Below are 23,832 nucleotides of genomic sequence, written 5' to 3'. Positions count from 1 at the left end.
GATCAAAAAGCAAGCTCTTTCTATCTGTTGCCTTCAAGAGACACACCTTACCCACAAACCTTCTGAAAATGAAAGGGATGGAATTAAATCTACCAAGCAAATTGCTGCCAGAAACCCACAGGAGTTGCAATTCTGATATCAGGTAAAATAGACTTCAAATTAAAATTACTGAAAAGAGATAAAGTGATCTGTCCTTCAGGAGGATATAACAATTGTAAATATCTATTCACCAAATAATGGAGCACCCAAATTTATCCAGCCCCTCTCCCCCACATTTTCCATCAAATCTCACGTAGGTCAAAAGATATTAGTTATTGCGGACTTTAACAAAACACTGTGCCTGTTGGATAGATCAACCTGGCAAAAACTAAACCAAGATGATTTAAACCAAGTTAATAGGCCCATATCAATCATCCCAATACAGACAGCAGTAAGATCCATCCCACCAAAGAAAAGCCCAGGACTGGACGGATTTACAGCTAAATTCTTTTTTTCTCTCTTATTTTATTTTATTTGTGAACATATTGTACAGAGGGGTTACAATTACATGGGCAGGATAATGCATACAGCCTCCTCCTTTGTTTACCCTTCACATCCCATGGTCTTCAAAGCAGAACTCACACCAATACTCCTCCAACTCTTTAATAAAATTGAAATTGAAAGTTCACTACCAAACTCTTTCTAGGAAGCCATGATAACCCTCATCCCAAAACCAGGCAGGGACTCATCAAAGAGAGAGAACTATAGCCCTATTTCTTTGATTAACATCGATGCAAAACTCCTCAACAAAATTTTGGCCAATGGACTTCAACAACTCATCAAAAACATCATGCACCATGATTAAACAGGATTAATTTCAGGGATGCAAAGCTATTTCAATATATGCAAATCAATTAATTCATTACATCAACAATAGTAAGGATAAGAACCATAAGATTATCTCAATAGATGCAAAAAAGCATTAAACAAGATCCAACAACCCTTTATGATGAAAGCTCAAGAAAAACTAGGAATCCATGGAACATTCCTCAATATAATAAAGGCTGTGTATGACAAACCTATAGCCAGCATTATACTTAATGGCGAAAAGCTAATGCCATTTTCTCTAAATTTAAGAATGAGACAAAGGTGTCCACTCTCTCTACTTTTCTTCAATTTAGTATTAGAATACCTGACTAGAGCAATAAGACAAGATACAAACATAAAGGGGATCCAAATAGGGAAAAATGAAATAAAACTCTCCCTCTTTGCAGATGACATGATCTTGTATTTAAAGTACCCCAGGGACTGCAGTTGCAAGGTATTCAAGCTGATCTGAAACTTTGGCAAAGTAGCAGGATATAAAATTAACCCTCAGAAATCATTGGCTTTTCTGTATGCCAATAACAAGAAAAGCACCACTGAAATCAGGAAATCAACTCCTTTTTTAATAGCTGCACAAAAAATAAAATACCTAGGAGTTCATGTACTTAAAGAAGTGAAGGACCTCTATGATGAAAACTTTAAAAACCTGAAAAAGGAAATTAAAGCACAACTAAGGATGAGGAAAAACCTCCCATGCTCCTGGATTGGGAGGATTACCATCATGAAAATGGCAATACTGCTAAAAGCAATACTGCTAAAGCAACCCAAAAAAAATCATATGGAACTATAAAAGTCATGAGTAGCAAAAACAATCCTCAGCAGAAAGAATAGTGCTGGAGAAAAATCAATACCAAATTTCAAACTCTACTACAAAGCCATAGTAATCAAAACAGCTTTGTTACTGATACAAGAACAGACATAAGGACCAATGGAATAGAACTTAAGACACAGAAATGAACCCACATCCTATAGCCACTTAATCTTCAATAAGGGAGCTAAAAATAGAATGGAAGGAAGACAGCCACTTCAGTAAATGGTGCTGGCAAAATTGGTTAAACACCTGTAGAAAACTAAAGCTAGATCCTTATATATCACTCTGCACCAGAATCACTTCCAAATAGATTAAAGATATCGGAGTCAAAGTAGATCCCCTCAAAGCATTATAGGAAGGAAATAGGTGAAAATCTAGGCTCCTTGGCAATGGCAGAAATTTTCTTATTAAAGACTCAGAAACACAACAAATCAAAGAAATGTTGGACAAATGGGATTGCATGAAACTTCAGAGCTTTTGCTTGGCAAAGGACATAGCTAGGAAGATCAATAGAAAGCCCATGGATTGGGAGAAGATCTTCACTAGACATACAATAGAAAAGGGTCTCATATGTACTCAAAAAAATTAATCCCCCAACAACAAATCCTCAAAGAAACAACTTCCTGATTAATAAGTGGACTAAAGACTTACAGAGAAAATTCTCTGAAGAGGAAATAGGAATGGTCAATAGACACATGAAGAAATGCTCAATTTTCCTAGCCATAAAAGAAATGCAAACCAAAACAACATTGAGATACCACCTCACCCCAGTTAGGATGGCTATAATCAAGAAAGATAATAACAACAGATGCTGTAGGATATGTGGCCAAAAGGGAACCCTACTGCATTATTGTTGGGAGTGTAAACTTGTTCAACCACTCTGGAAAGCAGTATGGAGATTCCTCAAAAACTTCACATAGAGCTGCCCTATGAGCCAGCAATCCCACTTTTGGGCATTTACCCAAATGAAAACAAACAAGACCATACTAAAGCTATGCACAACTATGATTATCGCAGCATGATTCACCATAGCTAAATATGGAACCAACCCAGATGCCCCTCAGTAGATGAATGTATCAAGAAAATGTGGTGTGTATGTGTGTGTGTGTGTGTGTGTGTGTTTGTGTGTGTGTGTGTGTGTGTGTGTATATATATATATATATATATATATATGAATTCTATGCCTCCATTAGAAAGAATGACATCACCCCCATTTGTTAGCAAATGCAAAGACTTGGAATAATTATATTATGTGAAGTATGCCAGACCCAAAGACACATAGGTCCCATAGGTCCCATGGTTTCCCTTATTTGCAATAACTAGTATATGTTTAGGACAAACAGTAAGGGTCAAAAGCTATGTACATATGACCATATAAGATGATGTTAACTGAAATGAACTCCCAGATAGGAACACAAGAGGTTTTTTATCTTTCTTTCATTATTATTGTAATTAAAATGTACTATGTGATTTTTGTTTCTTTTGTATGTTCTTCCCCCATGGTACCATACATCATGTATATACATTGTTTAATTGGGGGAGGGGAAAGGAAATAACAAAATACTAAAATAAGAATGCACATTGTGTCATTGTAACAATGAGATATATAAGACACTGTGTTGAAAATGAACTTTACAACCTTGGGGGAAGGAAGAGAGGACTCGAGGAGGTAGAGAGAGATGGGATGGCAGGGGAAAAACAAAGGAGGAGGTACCAAAGATGGATAGGAAATGTACTCATTACCTTACTCATCTAACTGTAGCCCCTCTGTACAGTATCTTTACAGTAAAAATATTTTTTAAAAAAAGAATCCATCTTTAAAAAACATGAGGGAAGCAGTAGGTAAGGGAAGGATGGGTAAGAAAGTTGAAAAGAGTGACATTGATCAAGATATATTGTATTCACATCCCACCATCACATTATAATCCACACAGGATCAACTCAGACCAAGGACAAGATCCTTAAAGCTGTCAAGGAGAAAAGGTTAATCACCTATAAAGGGAAACCAATTAGAATTACCTCAGATTTCTCAGCAGAGACAATCAAAGCAAGAAGAGCCTGGAATGACGTATGCCATGCCCTAAAAACAAACAACTATCAACCAAGAATACTGTACCCAGCTAAACTCTCCTTCATAACTGAAGGCCAAATAAAAACCTTCCATAGCAAAGAAAAATTGAAACAATACATCTCCACCAAACCAGCCCTCAAAAGATTCTTAAAGATGTCCTACACATAGAAAACCAACAAGAACGCAACAAAGGCCAAGAAACTGCACCCAAACTGAGAATCCAAGAACCTTAGGAAGAACCCAGTTTTCACAGCCCCCAAGAAGGTGGATAACATGGCAGGAACTCCCAAATACCTCTCAGTCCTATCTCTTAACGTTAACGGACTGAACTCTCCAATTAAGCGACATAGACTGTCTAGCTGGATTAAAAAACAAGACCCTTCTATCTGCTGTCTGCAGGAGTCACATCTTGCCCGTAAAAACAAACATATTTTCAAGGTTAAAGGCTGGAACAAAATCTACCAAGCAAACGGCCCTCATAAACAGGCGGGAGTTGCAATCCTAATATCAGATAAAATAGACTTCAAATTAAAATTCGTGAGAAGAGATAAAGAAGGTCGCTACATACTAATTAAAGGATCTCTCCTTCAGGAGGATATTACAATTCTAAATATCTATTCGCCAAACAATGGAGCACCCAAATTTATCAAAGAAACACTACTTTCCCTCAAATCCCATATAGATCCAAAGACATTAATTGTTGGGGATTTTAACACACCACTCTCCCCACTAGATAGATCAACTCGGCAAAAACTCAACAGAGAAACCGCAGATCTAAACAGCTGCATAGATCAACTAGACTTAACAGACATTTACCGAACATTTCACCCAGCAGCATCAGAATACACGTTCTTCTCAGCAGCACATGGAACGTTTTCTAAAATAGACCACATTTTAGGCCACAAAGCAAACTTGTCTAAATTCAGAAACATTGAAGTTATACCTTGCATTCTCTCTGACCACAAGGGAATAAAATTAGAACTCAACACCAAAAGCCACCAAAGAAAGTCCGGTATCACATGGAGGCTGAACAACACACTGCTGAATCATGAGTGGGTCATGGAAGAGATTAGAAAGGAAATTCAAATGTTCATGCTATTCAACAAAAATGAACACACAAATTACCAGCTCCTCTGGGACACAGCAAAGGCAGTACTCAGAGGCAAGTTTATAGCTCTGAGCTCCTACATCAACAAATTGGAGAGATCGGAAACCAACAATTTAATGACACATCTAAACCTCCTTGAAAAAGAGCAGCAAGATAAACCCCAATCCAGTAGACGGAAAGAAATAATCAAAATTAAATCAGAATTAAATGAATTAGAATCCAAAAAAACTATAGAAAGAATCAACAAAACAAAGAGTTGGTTCTTCGAAAAACTTAAAATTGACAGACCCTTAGCAAACCTTATCAGAAAAAGGAGAGAACACACCCAAATTAATAAACTCAGAGATGAGAATGGAAACATCACCACGGAAACAACCAAGATTCAGAACATTATAAGGGAATACTTCTCAAAACTTTATGCTAATAAGTTTGAGAACTTGACAGAAATGGACCTTTTCCTAGCAAATATTGACATGCCAAAACTAAACCAAGATGAGTTAAACCAACTTAACAGGCCCATATCAAGCATTGAAATAGAAACAGCAATAAGAGACCTCCCAGCTAAGAAAAGTCCAGGACCAGATGGTTTTACAGCGGAATTTTACAAGGCCTTCAGAGCAGAGCTCACACCAATACTCCTCCAACTCTTCAATGAAATTGAAAGAGAAAGCTCACTACCGAACACATTCTAAGAAGCCATCATAACCCTCATCCCAAAACCAGGCAGGGACTCATCAAAGAAAAAGAACTATAGACCCATTTCTTTGATGAACATTGATGCAAAAATTCTCAACAAAATTTTGGCCAATCGACTTCGACAATTCATCCAAAAAATCATACACCATGATCAAACAGGATTCATTTCAGGGATGCAAACCTGGTTCAATATACGCAAATCAATTAATATTATTCATCACATCAACAGGAACAAGAATAAGAACCACATGGTTATCTCAATAGATGCAGAAAAAGCATTCGACAAGATCCAACACCCCTTTATGATGAAGGTTTTGGAAAAATTAGGAATCCATGGAACATTCCTCAATACAATAAAGGCTGTATATGACAAACCTACAGCCAGCATTACACTCAATGGTGAAAAACTAAAGCCATTTCCTCTTAACTCAGGAACAAGACAAGGATGCCCACTCTCTCCACTTCTCTTCAATCTAGTATTAGAATGCCTAGCTACAGCAATAAGACAAGATGCAGACATAAAGGGGATCCAAATAGGGAAAGAAGAAATAAAACTCTCCCTCTTTGCAGATGACATGATCTTGTATTTAAAGAATCCCATAGACTCCACTCCCAAATTACTCAAGCTGATTGAAAACTTTGGCAAAGTAGCAGGTTATAAAATTAACCCCCAAAAATCAATGGCTTTTCTGTATGCCAACAATGAGAAAAGTGTGGCTGAAATTAGGAAAGCAACTCCATTTGTAATAGCCCCACAAAAAATAAAATACCTAGGAATTAACTTAACTAAAGAAGTGAAGGACCTCTATGATGAAAACTTTAAAATCTTGAAAAAGGAAATCAACACAGAACTTAAAAAATGGCAAAACCTCCCATGCTCCTGGATTGGAAAGATTAACATCGTGAAAATGGCAATACTTCCCAAGGCTATCTACAAATTCAACGCGATACCTATCAAAATTCCACCCTCATTCTTCAAGGAAATAGAAGAGGCAATCCAAAAATTCATATGGAACAATAAAAGACCCCGAATAGCAAAAACGCTCCTCAACGGAAAGAACACTGCTGGAGGAATATCAATACCAAATTTCAAACTCTACTATAAAGCCATAGTAATCAAAACAGCTTGGTATTGGCATAAGAACAGACCTCAGGACCAATGGAATAGAATTGAAAACCCAGAAATGAACCTACAGACCTATAGCCATCTAATCTTCGATAAGGAAGCTAAAACAATAGAATGGAAGAAAGACAGCCTCTTCAGTAAATGGTGCTGGCAAAATTGGTTAACTACATGTAGAAAACTAAAGCTAGATCCTTATATATCACCCTGCACTAGAATCAACTCCAAATGGATCAAAGACCTTGAACTCAAAGCAGACACTCTGAAAACACTACAGGATGGAATAGGAGAAACCCTAGGTCTCCTTGGCTCAGGTCGAAATTTTCTGAATAGAGACCTGGAAACACAACAAATCAAAGAAAGGTTGGACAAATGGGATTGCATAAGATTGCAGAGCTTCTGCAGGGCAAATGACATAGCTGGCAAGATCAATAGAAAGCCCACCGATTGGGAGAAGTTCTTTACTAGCCATACAACGGACAAGGGTCTCATATCTAAAATATACTTGGAACTCAAAAAATTAAACCACCCAACAACAAATCCTCAAAGAAACAACTGCCCAATAAATAATTGGGCGAAAGACTTAAAGAGAAGCTTCTCTGAAGAAGAAAGAAGGATGGCCAATAGACACATGAAGAAATGTTCAACATCCCTAGCCATAAAAGAAATGCAAATCAAAACAACATTGAGATATCACCTCACCCCAGTTAGAACAGCAAAAATCAAGAACTCTAACAACAACAGATGCTGGAGGGGATGTGGACAGAAAGGAACCTTACTTCATTGTTGGTGGGAATGTAAACTTGTTCAACCACTTTGGAAAGCAGTATGGAGGTTCCTCAAAAGACTTCACATAGATCTCCCCTATGATCCAGCAATCCCACTTTTGGGCATTTACCCAAATGTTTACAAACAAGACCACACTAAAGCTACCAGCACAACTATGTTTATTGCAGCATTATTTACCATAGCTAAGATATGGAACCAACCCAGATGCCCCTCAGTAGATGAATGGATCAAGAAAATGTGGTATATATACACAATGGAATTCTATGCCTCCATCAGAAAGAATGACATTGCCCCATTTGTTAGGAAATGGAAAGGTTTGGAAAAAATTATATTAAGTGAAGTAAGCCAGGCCCAAAGAAGCATAGGTCCCATGGTTTCCCTTATTTGCAATATCTAGTATAGGTATGAGTCAAGCGGAAAAGGTCAGATAATGTGATGTTAGGAAAATGAACCCTTAAATATGTATTTTAATGTTTTCATTTCTTTCATGCATGTGGTTCTAACGCATTTATAAGATTATTTCTTTGTTGCTTTGTATGTCCCTCCCCCACAGTGTAACCCCTGCTTTCACTATATTTGATGTCAGTATAACATGTGGAGGAGATGGGGACAAACAAGTCGTTTAAGGATTCAGGTGGACCTGTTGCAACAATGAGAAGTACAAAATGTCATGTCAAAACCAGCTTTACAATGTCGGTGTGTGGGGGGGAGTGGGGGATAATTGGGTGGGGGGAGGGGGGAGGCGGGGAAGGGAGGTGAAGGGTAAACAAAGGAGGAGGCTGCAATGCTTGGTAAGAAATGTATGCATTATCCTGCCCATGTAATTGTAACCCCTCTGTACAGTATGTTCTCAAATAAAATAAAATTAAATTAAAAAAAAGATATATTGTATTCATGATTGCTTTGTTAAATGGCAACTCCTTTGTACAACTACTTACAGATAATTACAAATCAAAACAGTCTTAAATACACTAATATAATGAGAGGAATTATGTATTTAAGATAGATGTAATGTGCTCTAGTATAAATGTCCAAATCATTCAACGTAAACATATCAGCTAAAAATTCTATGGATTGCTCAATCTTTCTTACAGTTCATCATCCTTTTCTTCTGACTTGTTTAACTCAGAGCTAATTGGTGGCATATAGAATCTATTGTCAAAGCAATACCAATAAACAATTCCTCTCAACCCAGAAGGGAACTGAAGACAAATCCCAGGATGCCAGAAGCATTAATAATACAAGGCAAGTCGAAGTGGGAAACTACCATGTCAATTACATATTTATGGAGCTGTGGATGAATGTCAAGAAGCACAGAAAGTGGCTTGAATTAGGAGTCAGGAAACCCCCTTGCCCTGGATCTGAGGCTTGCGGGGTTTGACTTTGGGCCAGTCAGTTCTGAGGATGGCTTTCCTCATCTGCAGGGTGAGGTCTTTCAATTGTGGGGATTTAGACAAATAAATAAATACAAAAATTCCCCACCTCTGACTTAGGAAGCTGTTCAACATCTGAGTTAGTGGACACTTGAAAATTTAGCGCTGAAATAACCATGGAAGGAATTAACTACAGTTCGAAACATAATACATGAGCCACCACATGATGGCCTGCTAAGTGAATCCGAAGTCAAGATAATCATTTTCATAATTAGACCATAGAGATGCAGTTGCAAATAATGTGACCTCAGCGAGTGCGCAAATAGAGGGAGACTGCCTTCTTTCCCAGCCTTAGAGATGGTTCTCAGGCCAGAGAGATGTTTGTTCTCTTCCTCCACCTCCCCTCTGGCCAGGACAGTGAGATGATAGCTCTGGCCACTGGGGTAGCTCAGGTCCCACAGTATCCTAATGATGCTAGTGAATGGTGGGTGGGCCCACAATACTGGCCAGAGGAGAGGGCGTCAACTACAGCTCCCAACTCACCAGCCCAGCTCCCCTCTTCCCTGTATTTCCCTGCACTCAAGGCAGCGAAGCCTGCAGTCCGTTACTGGTGTCCAGGTGACTACACTGGCTGTGGGGGTGGGCAGTGGGCGGAGTGTGCCAGCCACCCGCGCAGCTTCCTGCGGCTCAGGCCCATCCGTTCCTGGGCATCTCCTTCCGCGCACCACACCGCATGACATAGCATGGCATGGCACCATACTGCATTGCGCCTAACCCTCCCTGTGCTGGACCCTGGCACTTGCTACTCTGCTAACGTTTGTTCTCTTCCTAGCATAGTGGAGGGTGGGGATGAGTCCATTTCTTTTCCTACAACAGGAATGTGGGTGAGACATTGCTGACAAATTTTGCCAGGACTCTTGGCCTTCGTTTCTGCCCTCTTCAGGGGGGTTTCCAAAGACAAAAGTCTTGCTTAGTCTCCCTCCTCATCACTTCTTCTCAAGAAGGTGACTTCTTGTCCTTTGGGACAAATGACTAGAATTATATGGCATTGTCCGTGAGTGACTTTATTAAAAAACCTTAATACAGTTAGGAAAGGAAAACTCTTTTTATCATTCTGTTTGCGGGTGGATGGTAGGAAAGTGATGACTCAAGACATTTGTCTGAGTGTCGATTTCTAATAAAAGCAAATTTTCTTGAAGCATTGATCCATTTCACAAATTACTATCTGGCATGAAATATATTACTTAAGCTTTGTTTCCTTAAAACTATCTATTGTCACCTAAAACAGGCTTTCAAGACATAGTTACACTTCAAAATATTCTCACCAATTGTGTTGTTACATGAATATAAACACTTCATCATAAATCAAAGATGATTAAGATGACAATAGCCATGAGCGATGAAGATATGCAAAAGGAACTTAAAGTGGAAAAATCAAATCTCAGATTTCTAGAAGAAAATATTTTAATGAAACTTCTAGATTTACAGGTGACCTTAGCCCAGTAGATTGGACCTAATGATAGAAATACCTAACAGGCGATTTCAATAAATACTCAAAACCCAAAGGCTAAAGGTGTTGTTCTCTCCCTGTCTCTTTCTCTGTCTCTCTGTCTCTGTCTCTATCTCTGTGTCTGTCTCTGTCTCTGTGTCTCTCTCAGGTATTTATAGTATCAGGGATTTATACTGGTTTTACTATCATGAATTAACAAAAAACAGGCCAGCTTGCCATCTCCGCCTCTACTTCATGTTTGTAACTGTTCTAAAACATTCCCTCCAGTCATTTTGCAGTCACTTGAGTTCCCGGAAAGACAGGAATGACCCACAACATCTTTACAACAAATGACTAAAACTACATCTAAGGAATAGCAGACAGAGCTTTGCAGGCTAGATCACCCCCAATTGTGGATAGGACCAGTAATAATAAGGCTGAACTCTGGAGTGGGAGAAGTTATCTCATGGGTACTATATTCCTCCCCTCAAGTGCTGACAGTGGCAACTTCTTCATAACCCAGGAGAACCAAAACTGAGGTGATAACTAGCCAGGCTACACCTGTTTCCTGGACTCTTCAGCTAACCATATCTTTGTCCCTTGCGTGTCTCCTCCCCTCCCCCCACCCATTCTTTCTCTACTTAATCCTAATGCTCATGTCTGTATCCTAAGGATTGCTGGCAATGAACTAAGTGCAGTCATCTTGGGCATTATGCCATGTATATCCTTTCTCTACCATATTTTTTCCAATAAAATACCTATCATTTTCACTACTTTTGCATCATGCCTGGATTCTTGTCTTGCTGGATGACAAGATCAAGTCTGATAAGCTTTCTTGGCTTTCTGGCAATAATAGGATTGGGATACAGATGTGTATGCTTTCCCAGATAGGTATTCCCGGGCAAGACTGGAAACAGGTAACTGTCTAACAAGGTTAAGTTGGCAAAATCTATTACCTTAAGAGGCAATTCAATTTGTAGTGCTATCTAATGGGAAGAAATCAGTAAGGCCACAGCTGGAATAAGATCCTTCCTGCTGAAAATGAAAATAGGAAAGCAATAAGAAGCAAACTAGAGAAGAATCTTAATCTTCAACTAATATATGCAGAGGTAGAGCTCCTTATTTAAACAAAAAATAGATTCCAGAATTGACTCTCCACTTAACTGTCTTCTTCCATTAATTGCTTAAATTTGATGTGTTAGCAATACAATGTCAAATTTTAAAACCAAAATAAATTGTTTCCCACCAGTTTGTAAGTATTTATGAGGCTTCCAAATACAAAGAATTGTATTAAAACAACACTTTATAAAGCAATCTTTTCTAAACTTCATTTTTGCTAAGTTTTTCTCACTTAATTAGAACTCACTGGTAATTACTATGTCCCTATTGTGGTAAACAAAAGTCTAAGATACATCCAGAAGACTCTACCTTCCAATATGTTGCCTGCATAAAGATTTTGAATATGTCCTATGTATCCCTGTTATTAAGTTGCTATATGATACAATTGAATAAAAGAAAATAATTAAGCATGCATTGGCCTTACTTGAGTAAACCAGTAAGAGGGACTGGCTAGGGTCAGAAGCTTGAAAAGAAAAGAGGAATTTGGTGCCAAGATATAGTCTCTATTGTCAGACTTGAAGACTGAAGAGAATATAGGAGAAAGAATGCAAACAGCCTCTAGCCACAGAGAATGTCCCCAGGTGAGAGCCAACAAGGTAATGGGGACCTTTGGTGGACAACTGAAAAAATGCCACCGACAATCTGAGCCATATGAGTAGAGAGCAATAAGTCCCAATGTAAATTATTGTGCCAGTGCCCTGAGAGACACTGAGGAGATGAGCCCAGGCAGCCTTGCAGGAATTGCTGATCTACAGACTTGTGAGCCAATAAGTGGATGTTGTTTTAAGCTGCTATGTTTGCAGTAATTTGTTACATGGCAAAAAGACCAATGCTATGTGTACATTAGCATTTCAAATAAACAAAAGTGAATATATTTAAGCAAACATACAGAAGTAACTATGGAAACCCAGCTAGAATTGCAGCTGACAGTCAAACAGAACAGAAATAAGACAGTGGAAAAACATAAATAAATTCTAAGGCTTGTTATAAAGCAGTAACATAGTGTCTCAAAAATTAACCTAAAATTTTAAGCTAAAATGTAATAATTGAACTACATAATTTGAGAGGAGGGATGGGAGGGAGAAAATGGGACAGAATGATGGAAGGGGTGACATTGTTCAAAACGCATTGTTCTTACAACCTGACATAGCATAATAAACTCACTGAACAATTATTTAATAATAAAAATAATAATTAAAAAGATATGTGTAATAAAGGTAATGATAGTTTTTTCTGAATTCAAAACATAATTTGTGGAGGGAAAGGGAAAAAACAAATCATTTAAATACGCATACAGGTGACCCATTGCAACAATGAAATGTACAAGTCCTTATGTCGAAAACGAACTTTACAACTTTTGCTGGGTGGGGGGGGGGGAGATAGGAACGGATGGGAAGGGGAAACAAAGGAGGAGGCAACAATGCTTGATAATAAATGTACTCATTACCTTGCCCATGTAATTGTAACCCCCTGTACGGTATTTTCACAGTAAAAAAAAACATATTTAAAGTGAAAATTTTTGAGAAAAATGTCAGAAATAGAGTACTTTGACTGTCAGTTCCTTTCTTCCTACAGCAGGTCAGAAAACCCAGGAGGAATTTTTCTGATTTTCCTCTGATTCAGGTCCTAAAACATTAATCTCAGAGGTACTCCCTGTAGCCACTGGAAAATTGTATGTTTATCTCTGAAGACACAAAACTACAGAGAATATCATGAATGCACAATGTTTCTAACTTATCCTCCATTTATTAGTTGCCTATAGATCATATCTTTGCTCTATCATATTCTTTTTTACTCATCAACAAAACAAATAGGAAAAAAAGATTTAACTTGAAGTATTTGGTCAGAATGTTTCTGGGTCAAATAACTTATATTAAATAAATCTTTTCTCCTCTTAATCTCTTTTTTTGTCATAAAAATTTCAATCATATATCTAAAATGTACAGAAAAAAATATAGGTTTCTTTCTCTACATAGACAAGGTGATCTTTTTTCCAAATGAAAAACAGATTTTTCTCGGAAACTAGAGTAAAAAATTTGATTTTTCTATTACAACAATAAAGTCAACAAGTAGAATAATGCATTAACTGCAGATAGAAAATAATCACTAGAATACATTCTCTGTGAAACTATCAATTCAGGGATGAGAACAAGAAACAAAACAAAATGACACATATTTCAAAGAACAAAAAACTTTTCCATTTGCAGACTCACACTGAATTATGTACTTTAGGAAGAAATAAAATAGTATTGACCTTGAAAGGACATGTAGTTAAATCAAAACATAGAGCTTGGGCTGTATAAAAACATGTTTGCCAATCTATGGTATTCCATTGTTCTTCACCTTTATCTTATTACCCTTATCCAGTTAGTCCTGAAGATGTGAGCATACTGCTGTTAAATTTATCTTCTAACGTTACTAGACTACATTAATCCAGAGTATTCTAGATCCTTTATGAAATTTGTATCAGAATTATTTAGAACTACATTTAAGTACTTAAATGCATATCACATTTGCTATAAAGAATGAGCCCAATATCCCTATTTATTAATAAGAATGTTTTTTAAGCTGGACCAGACAGGTCCCCAGTAGACAATTAAAAATGTTGTCAAATTGTATCTGAAAGATTATTATATCCACTTTTCAAAATTAAAAATATTATCTTTGGCAAATATTCTATAAAACTTAATTTGATTATATAAAATCATTTCTTACAGCAGATCCATTTTTATCTTGTAACTAATTTATGTTGGTGTATATTGACAAAAAAGTTTCAAACGAGTGCTACACATAGGTTGCTCCTTTATAAATGATATAAACTTTGGAGACAATTTTAGACTTATCCTGGTGCTGAAGATGACCATTATAATAAGCATCCAGAAATAAGCACCCTTCTGTCCGTTATGGTCATTTAATCCAGGCACTTCCATGTTTCATTGTAAGATTCCAATCTATACATACTTTCTGCTAATAGAAAGCTCGTGGATCTGTTCTTACTCTATATGTTTTTATATTAATAAAACATTTATTATGATTACTTAATAATAATAAAATTAAGTGGATAGTCCTGGCATTATATCTTGAGATGACAGTATGATAAGAGTACCATCAAAAGTGTAGCTTTGATGTTTTTTTTTATTGTCAAGTTGATGTACAGAGGGGTTACAGTTACAGTTATAAGTAAGGTAATAAGTACATTGCTTGTCAAACTTGTTACCCCTTCCTTCATTTTCTCCTACTTTCCCTCCTCCCAATGCCCCCCCTCAAGTTGTACAGATCATATCCAACATATTGTCTTGCTAAGCAAAACAAACTCTAAGACATGAACACAAGAGATTTTACTTTGTTGTTGTGATTTTTAATGTACTATGTGATATATTGTTTCTTTTGTATGTTCTTCCCCCTATGGTGTATTGAATATACATTTATCTGAATTAGGGAAGGGAAGGGGAACAACAGAATGGTGAGACAAAGGACCCAGGGGGCTGGCGGGGGCGGGGACCAGTGCGACAGCGATACTTACTCTATATGTTTTATAGTGTGCCTACAATCCAGCACTTCGTTAGAAACCAACAGCTCAAACTCTTGGCAGTTTTAATAAAAGTTTGTCCAAAAGGATACAATGAGTTGTTTTAATTAGGTAAAAGCACTATGCTATTTCAGCCCGGGTACAATTCTTTTTCCAGAATTGGAAGAAACCAACAACATATTACTAATTCAAACATTCTACTATCTTACTACATTGCAGAGTCGTTTTTACTAGGCCCCATTATTCTTCCAAATATGTCAAGTGGCACTGTTTTACAAAGACATATGAAATGTGCTATGACATTAAAAATTGCTTATTATATTGTCCATCATATCATTCAGAGGTCTCCAACAAAATCCTTTGTAAGGAGTTGGCCTTGACAGCTACATACCAGAAGGGGAAAAGACTTACGTCAAGTTTTAGAGAAATCAGACAACATTTTGGCCTCAGAAATCAATGTAAAGCAAGGATAGTCTTCAAAATTTATATATCTACCTCCTTATTTCTTGTCTGCCAGACATTAAGCTCAGTCATAGCAATTATGCCAACTCTTCAGTTCTTATATCCAAGAAATATGTATATTCATATTTCATCATATTTCATTGTGTCAACCTTAAATTTTTTATGAGAAATGAGAAATATAAATTATTTAAATAAGTCAAAAGTAAACATAAAAGAAATGCTCACTATAGATATAGTCTGTGAAATTTATATCAGGTAACAAGCTATTGATATAAATTCCTGTACTCTTTGGAGTAAATTACATTTTTATCCCCTAAGACAGATATGATGTCATTTGATCTATCACATTGTTTTAGCACATTTTGATGCTGCCTATAAGACAGGATTGTCGAAAATTGAATCTAACAGCCTGGAATTGATTATGACTTTTGAAAATAGTAGATAGAAAACTTGTTTAAGGCATAGTCTCTATATATCTAATGCCTCAAGGAAACATATCCAAATAACATTCTACAGTGATAAATTTTTCTTTTGGCTTTGGCTTATTCCATATTCTTGATGGCCTGTCTCAACTACCCATATATAATCTTTTCTAAAGTAAGTACCTTCTCATATTTTATAGGTTTTACTTTGATTTGTTTTCTTCCCAAAGGGGTAGGAAACAAGTGAAATTTTCTTTCTACAAGCAAAGCAAGTAGATATAAAATATAGATAAATAGTTGGGACATGGCTCAAGTGGCAGAATACTTGCCTAGTAAATGCAAGACTCAGTTCAAATGCAGTACTACCAATAAATATATAGGTTAATGTATATATGTACACATATATAGATGTTTGAGCACAACTCTTGAGTTGCCTTTTGTTGAAAAATATGAATTTTTTAAAACACTTTAATCTTTGCTTGTGGGTATTTCTATAGTCACTGACAAGTATTGGCTGATGTCTAAGTTTATTCATTGGTTCTTTAGTTTCCTGAAAAGGTTCTAATAATAATTGCTATCATTTTGCTACCATTAATTTATTGAACATTATCACATGCCAGATTGGGCACTGGTGTGGCCTTAAATCCATCTCTTGAAGCAATAGTTATTGTCTCTCTTTTTCATAGCAACTGTGATTTGGAACAGGTTAAATAACTTGCCCAGAGACACACAGTTGGTGATAAGTGGAATAATATTCATACCCAATTGTAATCCAAATCAGTGCACTTCACAATACATTACTCAGTCTGTTTTATAGAGATGTACAAAAGATCATCTACAAATTGCTCATTAGTTATTATTTGCTCCCCATGTTTCCTTGGAAACATGAGCCAAACAAAATGTCATGATGATCCTGCAAGAGGTTGAGTAAGAGAGTAGAACAAATAGAGTTTTCATTGCTTGGGGGATTTTATGGAGCAACAGATGGAAGACACAGGTGAAGTCACGGTATAAAATGTAGAAACGACAAGGTGCATTAGGTATGAGCCAAGATATGGGTAACCATCAGGGCTGATGTATGCCACTAGGTTCCCAAATGCAGACAGCTACCACCTTCCTTAATCTTAACAAGAAAAGGGTAGAATCTCCCAGTTAAGGGCCTCATTAGTCACCCCAAGATAAAAAAATTCAACTGTTCTTATTCAACAGAGAAGAAAAATATGGCAAGATTTCACCCACCACCAGTGATTTCCGTAGGCCTCACTTTGGTTATTATTATTTTTGGTGACATTTAGGGTCTCCAGAGAGAGGTTAGCATGATTTCTGAAGAAGGATTTAACAATTCCTACAATTCTGGGTGGATTCATTAACTTAGTATGTGTGGTAAGGGGCATACATCTTAGTGGGTAAAGATTTGAGAAAGTGTCTCCAACTGACCTGACGACCTGTAGACCCAGCATAAAAGATTACTGGAAAATTTTTGTATATGTATAGAAAAACAGAAGCATACATAAGCCTAGATTTACAACAGAAATCCATGAAGATAGTAGCTAATAATGATAAGTGCTAACATCAGTGTGGTATAAATAAAGTAGATTAGAAAATTAAACAGAACAAATTCTTTCAAGAATGTAAGCAAAACCCCATCATGCTCAAGTCTCTAAAGTCATGGGAAAACACAGCTGACATTTTCCCACGCTCACTGCTCTCCAAGAGAGGAATATGGGACATCTAAAATGGAACGAGAAATTGAAACATCCTTATAAGTATTGACAGATTCACAAACGAATTGATAAATGGTAAGTGAGAGCTTAAACATGGCCTCAGATGCTAGTGGAGCAAGGTGCTAACAGCTAAAGTATTTATTATGACAGCTTCAGTTTGTTGACCTTGGACAAAAGATGTACTGCATCAACAAACCACAAGATACACTATGAGGAATCATGGGAAGATGGGCACTGCAGACTTAGGAAGCTGAGAATTAAGGATTTGTGGTTCAAAGTCAGCCTGGCAAGAAAGTCTAAGAGACTATTATCTCCAACTCATCACCAAAGAAAAGCTGGAAGTGGAATTGTGGCTCCAGTGGTAGAACACTAGTACCCAGGCCCTGAGTCTAAGCCTGAGTACCAACACCAGACAACAAAAATAAATAATCATGGAGAAAAGAGTCTTGGGTATATCTGGATTCATTGAATACAAACAATATGAAAAAAACTTAAAATATCTAAGCATAATTGAAATTGACAGTACAATTATAAAGTCATAAGTCAGAATGTGTGTTCAAGTGACAAAAATTAGATGGATCACCTGAATATATGGTTTCAAAAACTACACACACACACACACACACACACACACACACACACACACACACACACACACTATCCATATGATATGTTGTAATAAAAATAATTTCTTCCAAAGTTTAGATTTGGGGGAACAGACAAAATTTTTTAACATCCATAGGTATGTTCTGATTCTCAACACAAATTTCACTTTATAAATCGAAGGACATCTTTTCCTAAAATAGCCTACTGTGTTAATCAGCATTATTCAGCTCTCTTCTGCACACATATTTTTGTAATTCAGCATTGTCCAAAAGTGATGTATCTACAGCAGTAGATACATTTGCAGTTATTTTCATTTACTTTAGTGTGAGACTAATTCTGATTGTACTTAAAGTTTATAAATTTAAAAATGGTAATCCACTATCATCATTCCTAATGAAGCCTTGTGGTGTGTCAGCTCCAGCAGTGACTACTGCCACTCCTCTAACTGGCCTTCAGCTTTTCCCTCTGCCACGGCAGGCTATTGCTGTGTTAATTATAATCTAACATTCTCATTAAGTCTAAGTGCCTGCCTTGCCTTAAAATCTTCAATATTTAATCATGAATTTTAAAACAGAAATTCCACTGCCACAAAACTATTCTCGATATGATATTAATAAATGAGAACTATATGAGAAATAAATGAGAATGTTTTTTTCCTGCTTTGAAAAATATAAAACTAGCCAGGCACTGGTGGCTCACATCTATAATGCTAGCTGCACAGGAGGGTGCAATCTGAGAAATGCAGTTCAAAGCCAGCCTGAGCACAAAAGTCTGTGACACTCTTATTTCCAATTAATCACAGAAAAAGCCAGAAGTGGCATTTATGGATCAAGTGGTAGATTGAGCAAAAGGATCTGAGGGACAGCACCTAGGCTCATAGTTCAGGCCCCATGACCAATAAAAACCAAAGTGTATATATATATGTATGTGTGTTTGTGTGTGTGTGTACACACTCACACATATATATGCACACACATATATACACACATAAATGTGTATATGTATATGTATATGTGTGTATATACACATGTGTGTATATATGTGTATATATATATATTTACTTATTATTTTATTTAATATATTTATTTTATTTATACATTTAATGTATAACTAAATATGTAAATAATATATAATATTTTATGTATTATATTATATATTATATTTGATATATTTGTTATTGTATTATTAAATATATTTTATTACATATTATTCTCTATATATTTAATGCACATTTATATATAACATTCATATATTAATTTATTTGAATTTTTTTAATTTAATTTAATTTTATTTGTGAACATACTGTACATAGGGGTTACAATTACATGGGCAGGATAATGCGTACATTTCTTTCCAAGCATTGCACCCTCCTCCTTTGGTTTACCCTTCACATCCCTTCCCAGCCTCCCCCCACCCCCCAATCCCAATCCTTCTCCTTCCCCCCCCCGCAGCCCCCCCCCCCCCGCACCGACATTGTAAAGCTCGTTTTGGACATGACAACTTGTACTTCTCGTTGTTGCAACAGGTCCACCTGTATCCTTAAACAACTGGTTTTTCCCCATCTCCTCCACAAGTTATACTGACATCAAATATAGTGAAAGCAGGGGTTATACTGTGGGGGAGGGACATACAAAGCAACAAAGAGATAATCTTTTAAATGTGTTAGAAACACATTCATGAAAGAAAAAAACATTAAAATACATATCTAAGGGTTCATTTTCCTGACCTCACATTATCTGACCTTTTCCGCTTGACTCATACATATACTAGATATTGCAAATAAGGGAAACCATGGGACCTATGTTTCTTTGGGCCTGGCTTACTTCACTTAATATAATTTTTTCCAAGTTTTTCCATTTCCTAACAAATGGGGCAATGTCATTCTTTCTGATGGAGGCATAGAATTCCATTGTGTATATATACCACATTTTCTTGATCCATTCATCTGCTGAGGGACATCTGGGTTGGTTCCATATCTTAGCTATGGTAAATAATGCTGCAATAAATATTGTTGTGCTGGTAGCTTTAGTGTGGTCTTGTTTGTAAACATTTGGGTAAATGCCTAAAAGTGGGATTGCTGGGTCATAGGGGAGATTTATGTGAAGTCTTTTGAGGAACCTCCATACTGCTTTCCAAAGTGGTTGAACAAGTTTACATTCCCACCAACAGTGAAGTAAGGTTCCTTTCTGTCCACATCCCCTCCAACATCTGTTGTTGTTAGAGGTCTTGATTTTTGCCATTCTAACTGGGGTGAGGTGGTATCTCAATGTTGTTTTGATTTGCATTTCTTTTTTTTTAGTCAGTCATGGGGCTTGAACTCTGGACCTGGGCACTGTCCCTCAGCTCTTCAGCTCAAGGCTAGTGATCTACTACTTGAGCCACAGTGCCACTTCCAGCTTTTTCTGCTTTTGTGGTGCTGAGGAATCGAAGCCAGGGCTTTCTGCATGCGAGGCAAGCACTCTACCACTGAGCCACCTTCCCAGCCCTGAATTAATTTATTTTTAATTTAATGTATTTAATTATGAACATGATCACTTATTATATTAATTATCAATTTAACATTTACATATAAATATACTTGCATATACATATATAAACTGAAAGTTTCTAAATAATAATGTAATAAGAACAGGCACCAAAATGTACTCAAAATTGTAGACTATGCTCAATAACTAACTAGGATGCTTTTAGTTGCATAAATTTTAAAAAACAAACTTTTTTCTCTTTTCTCATTCTAGTGTCTCCCCCTTTCTCATTCTCCCCATGTGAGGGAACTCAAGAATGTCTTTAAAACTTCCACCAAGTTCACCAAGTTCACCATGTTCTTCTCTTCCCATGTACCTCTTCGTAGGCTTCTCTTCTCATTCACTTGTGGACTACAGGAGTGAAGGACATTTGGGACCGCAAGGAATACAATTCTAGAGATGAAAGCACATTAGAAAGTTAGGATGTAGAAGTGGTTGTAACATGTAAGTGAAGATTGCATGAGTCCCTTTGTGTACACATTGAGAACCAATGAGTCCACCCACTTAAGAAGGAACCCTTGTGGTCCTCCTGGCCCTGCAGGGGGCATTGCTTTTGTGGTTTCATTTGAAATCCAATTTATGAGGTAAGTAGAAACAGGGAACCTAATGGAACCTAAGGGATTCATTAACATCTACAGTCTGTTTCTTTCATTATTTGATGGCAAGTTTTTGTTTGTTGACATTGTTGTCAATTCTCTCTTTTTTAATACGTTTTTTTTATTGTAAAAATAGTGTACAGAGGGGTTACAGTTACATGAGCAAGGTAATGAGTACATTTCCTATCAAGCATTGTTACCTCTTCCTTTGTTTTTCCCCTACCATCCCTTCCTTCCCACCTCCACAATGCCCCTGGGCCTAAATTGTAAAGTTCGTTTTGCAACATAGTGTCTTGTGCATCTCATTGTTACAATGGATCAACCTGTATCCCTATGTAAGCATTTTGTTTTGTTGATTTAGATTCTTTGTGTTTGTGTGTTGTGTTTATTATAGGAGATTCCATGTCCATTCTATCAGAAAAGCTTTTGGGGATGAATCTTGACAGAGATCATATAATGGTAAAGGATTATATGATGGTAGAGAACATAATACAACTATAGGCTTATGATAATGAAAAGTATGAAATTTTATTGCAATATGACTGCCATAGATAGATAGATAGATAGATAGATAGATAGATAGATAGATAGATAGATAGATAGATAGATAGATAGATAGATAGACAGACAGATAGACAGACAGATAGATAGATAGACAGATAGTTCTCTAGCTAGCCAGCTATCTTAATGTGTGTGTGTGTGTGTGTGTGTGTGTGTGTGTGTGTGTGTGTGTGTGTGTGTGTGTGTGTAAACCAGGAGAAATGGTCTTTGAATGGAGCTTTGATTCATTATGCATTTTTGGTTTTTCTTTGCAGTTCTGGAGCTTGAACTCTGGGCCTGAACATGGTCCCTGAGCTTTTGTGCTCAAGGCTAATGTTCTACCACTTTAGCAACAGTTCCATTTCCAGCTTTTTGTAGTTAATTGGAGATAAGAGTCTCTAGAATTTTCTGCTCTGGTTGGCTTTGAACCACTGTCCTCAAATCTCAGCCTCCTGAGTTGCTAGGATTATAGGAGTGAGACAGCAGCACTCAGCTTATTAGGTAATTTTATATTTGTAGTCTTTCTGTCAGAAAGCAAGTGAAGGGGATCAAGTTCTATATGTGCAGCATTTGTAACAGCTATACAACAAAGAATCTATACAACAAAGAATCTGAACAATCGGATGATACAATTAAAGTTAATTTTCATTAGGCAAGGATAGTCGTACCCCAGAAGAGAAAATATAAGGAAAATGTATTTGAATATAATTAATCTTTTAAAGTCCTGCTCTTTCTCTGCCCAGGAGGTTATGGGATGCCTCTTTCTGAAGGAATGAGAGAATCAGAGGGCCAACTGCCTTTCCCTACATATGGGTGGACCCATAAGACATAGGCTTAGGTTGAGTCCCTATAGAAAGTGTATGAAGACCCTTCTTGAACCTTCAAATAAGCAAGGAGAACATAAGTATAAAAAATTAAACTAAAACAGCATATAAACAAATATGTCAAATAGCAACCATTGTATGCAAGCTTGCTTCTTTCACATCACTGCCTTAGCTAGAAAAACCCTTCCATCTTTTTGGGTCAGGATATTATTGATTGCTTCTGGAAAACTAAAAAGATTACTGTCCTGAACAATTGGGGAATAAATTGGAAAGGCCTTATAGCACGCCCTTGGCAATTCTCATCTCTTTGGAGGTAGGTAAAGTCAAACCATGGATATATCACACTTGCATAAAAAGTGTCCAGAGAAATCAACTCTGTCAGAATACCAACGGGAGAGCCAACCATTGGAAGTCCTGAGGTTCTATTCAAAAACACAGACACAATGAATATTCTATTGGTTCTCACGTGCTTTTGACTTCTTTTAAAATATTTTTTTTTCTTTTCTTGCTTCCTCCCCCCCCCCACACACACACATTTAGGGCATTTATTCACAAGAAGGCCACACATTTTTTTTTCTTCCTCACAAGAGACCACAAGTTATTAGTGGGTACCTTATAAACTGAGGAGCTATTCTTTGGGCCCCCTGCTCTGAGAACTTCCCATCCTTTTGTCTTTTTATGCTCACTACAGTATAGAAGAGTAACTTAATGGCCAATACTGCTCAAACATTGACTTCATCAACACACTCCTTGGAATCATTTGCAAAAGTTGTGTTGGATAATTAAGTGGCTCTGGACTTCTTGCTGGCACACATAAAAAAGATTAGACAACAACTGACTTGACTACACACATGGTCCTCATCATGACAAAATTAATGAATGTTTGTTTCCTTTTATCCAAAACTCTGACCCTATTATTTGTAAACTGGCACTTATTTCAAGGGATCAAATTTCCTGTAACAGTGAGAAATCATTTGTCCCTCAAATGAGCACAGGGTATTTCACATTTCAACTGCAAGACAATTTTTATAACCGAGTCACCAGAGCCTAAGAAGAAGTTTTGTGGTAGAATGTCACTTCTTTAATATATACACACTACTACTTGCCATGGTAATTATTTGTGTTTATAATTTGGAGGCTCAGAAATGACTTCTGGTTCTT

At 36.9% G+C, this 23,832-nt stretch overlaps 1 protein-coding gene and 1 non-coding gene across 6 annotated transcripts in view; both read right to left on the bottom strand.

Moving 5' to 3' along the window:
• The window catches only part of Ccdc178 (coiled-coil domain containing 178), a 306,788-nt gene extending 297,330 nt beyond the window's left edge, over positions 1-9,458 (bottom strand). For all 5 annotated transcript variants that reach the window (XM_070029364.1, XM_070029363.1, XM_070029365.1 and 2 more), the window contains exon 1: positions 9,379-9,458. The gene's annotated coding sequence lies outside the window, so the exon portion shown is untranslated. The remainder of the gene's footprint in view (positions 1-9,378) is intronic.
• A 13,745-nt stretch (positions 9,459-23,203) lies between these two features.
• On the bottom strand, positions 23,204-23,333 carry LOC138832707 (small nucleolar RNA SNORA11). Its single transcript, XR_011373647.1, has one exon. It is a non-coding gene; the product is annotated as a small nucleolar RNA SNORA11 (small nucleolar RNA).
• Between the last annotated feature and the right edge of the window lie 499 nt (positions 23,334-23,832).

The sequence above is a fragment of the Dipodomys merriami genome, unplaced genomic scaffold, assembly GCF_024711535.1.
Source record: "Dipodomys merriami isolate MVZ:Mamm:240054 unplaced genomic scaffold, mDipMer1.0.p SCAF_2, whole genome shotgun sequence".
In the NCBI taxonomy this organism is placed as follows: domain Eukaryota; kingdom Metazoa; phylum Chordata; class Mammalia; order Rodentia; family Heteromyidae; genus Dipodomys; species Dipodomys merriami.
The sequence above is the reverse complement of the archived record's forward strand: the minus strand, read 5'-3'. Positions and strand labels throughout refer to the sequence as shown.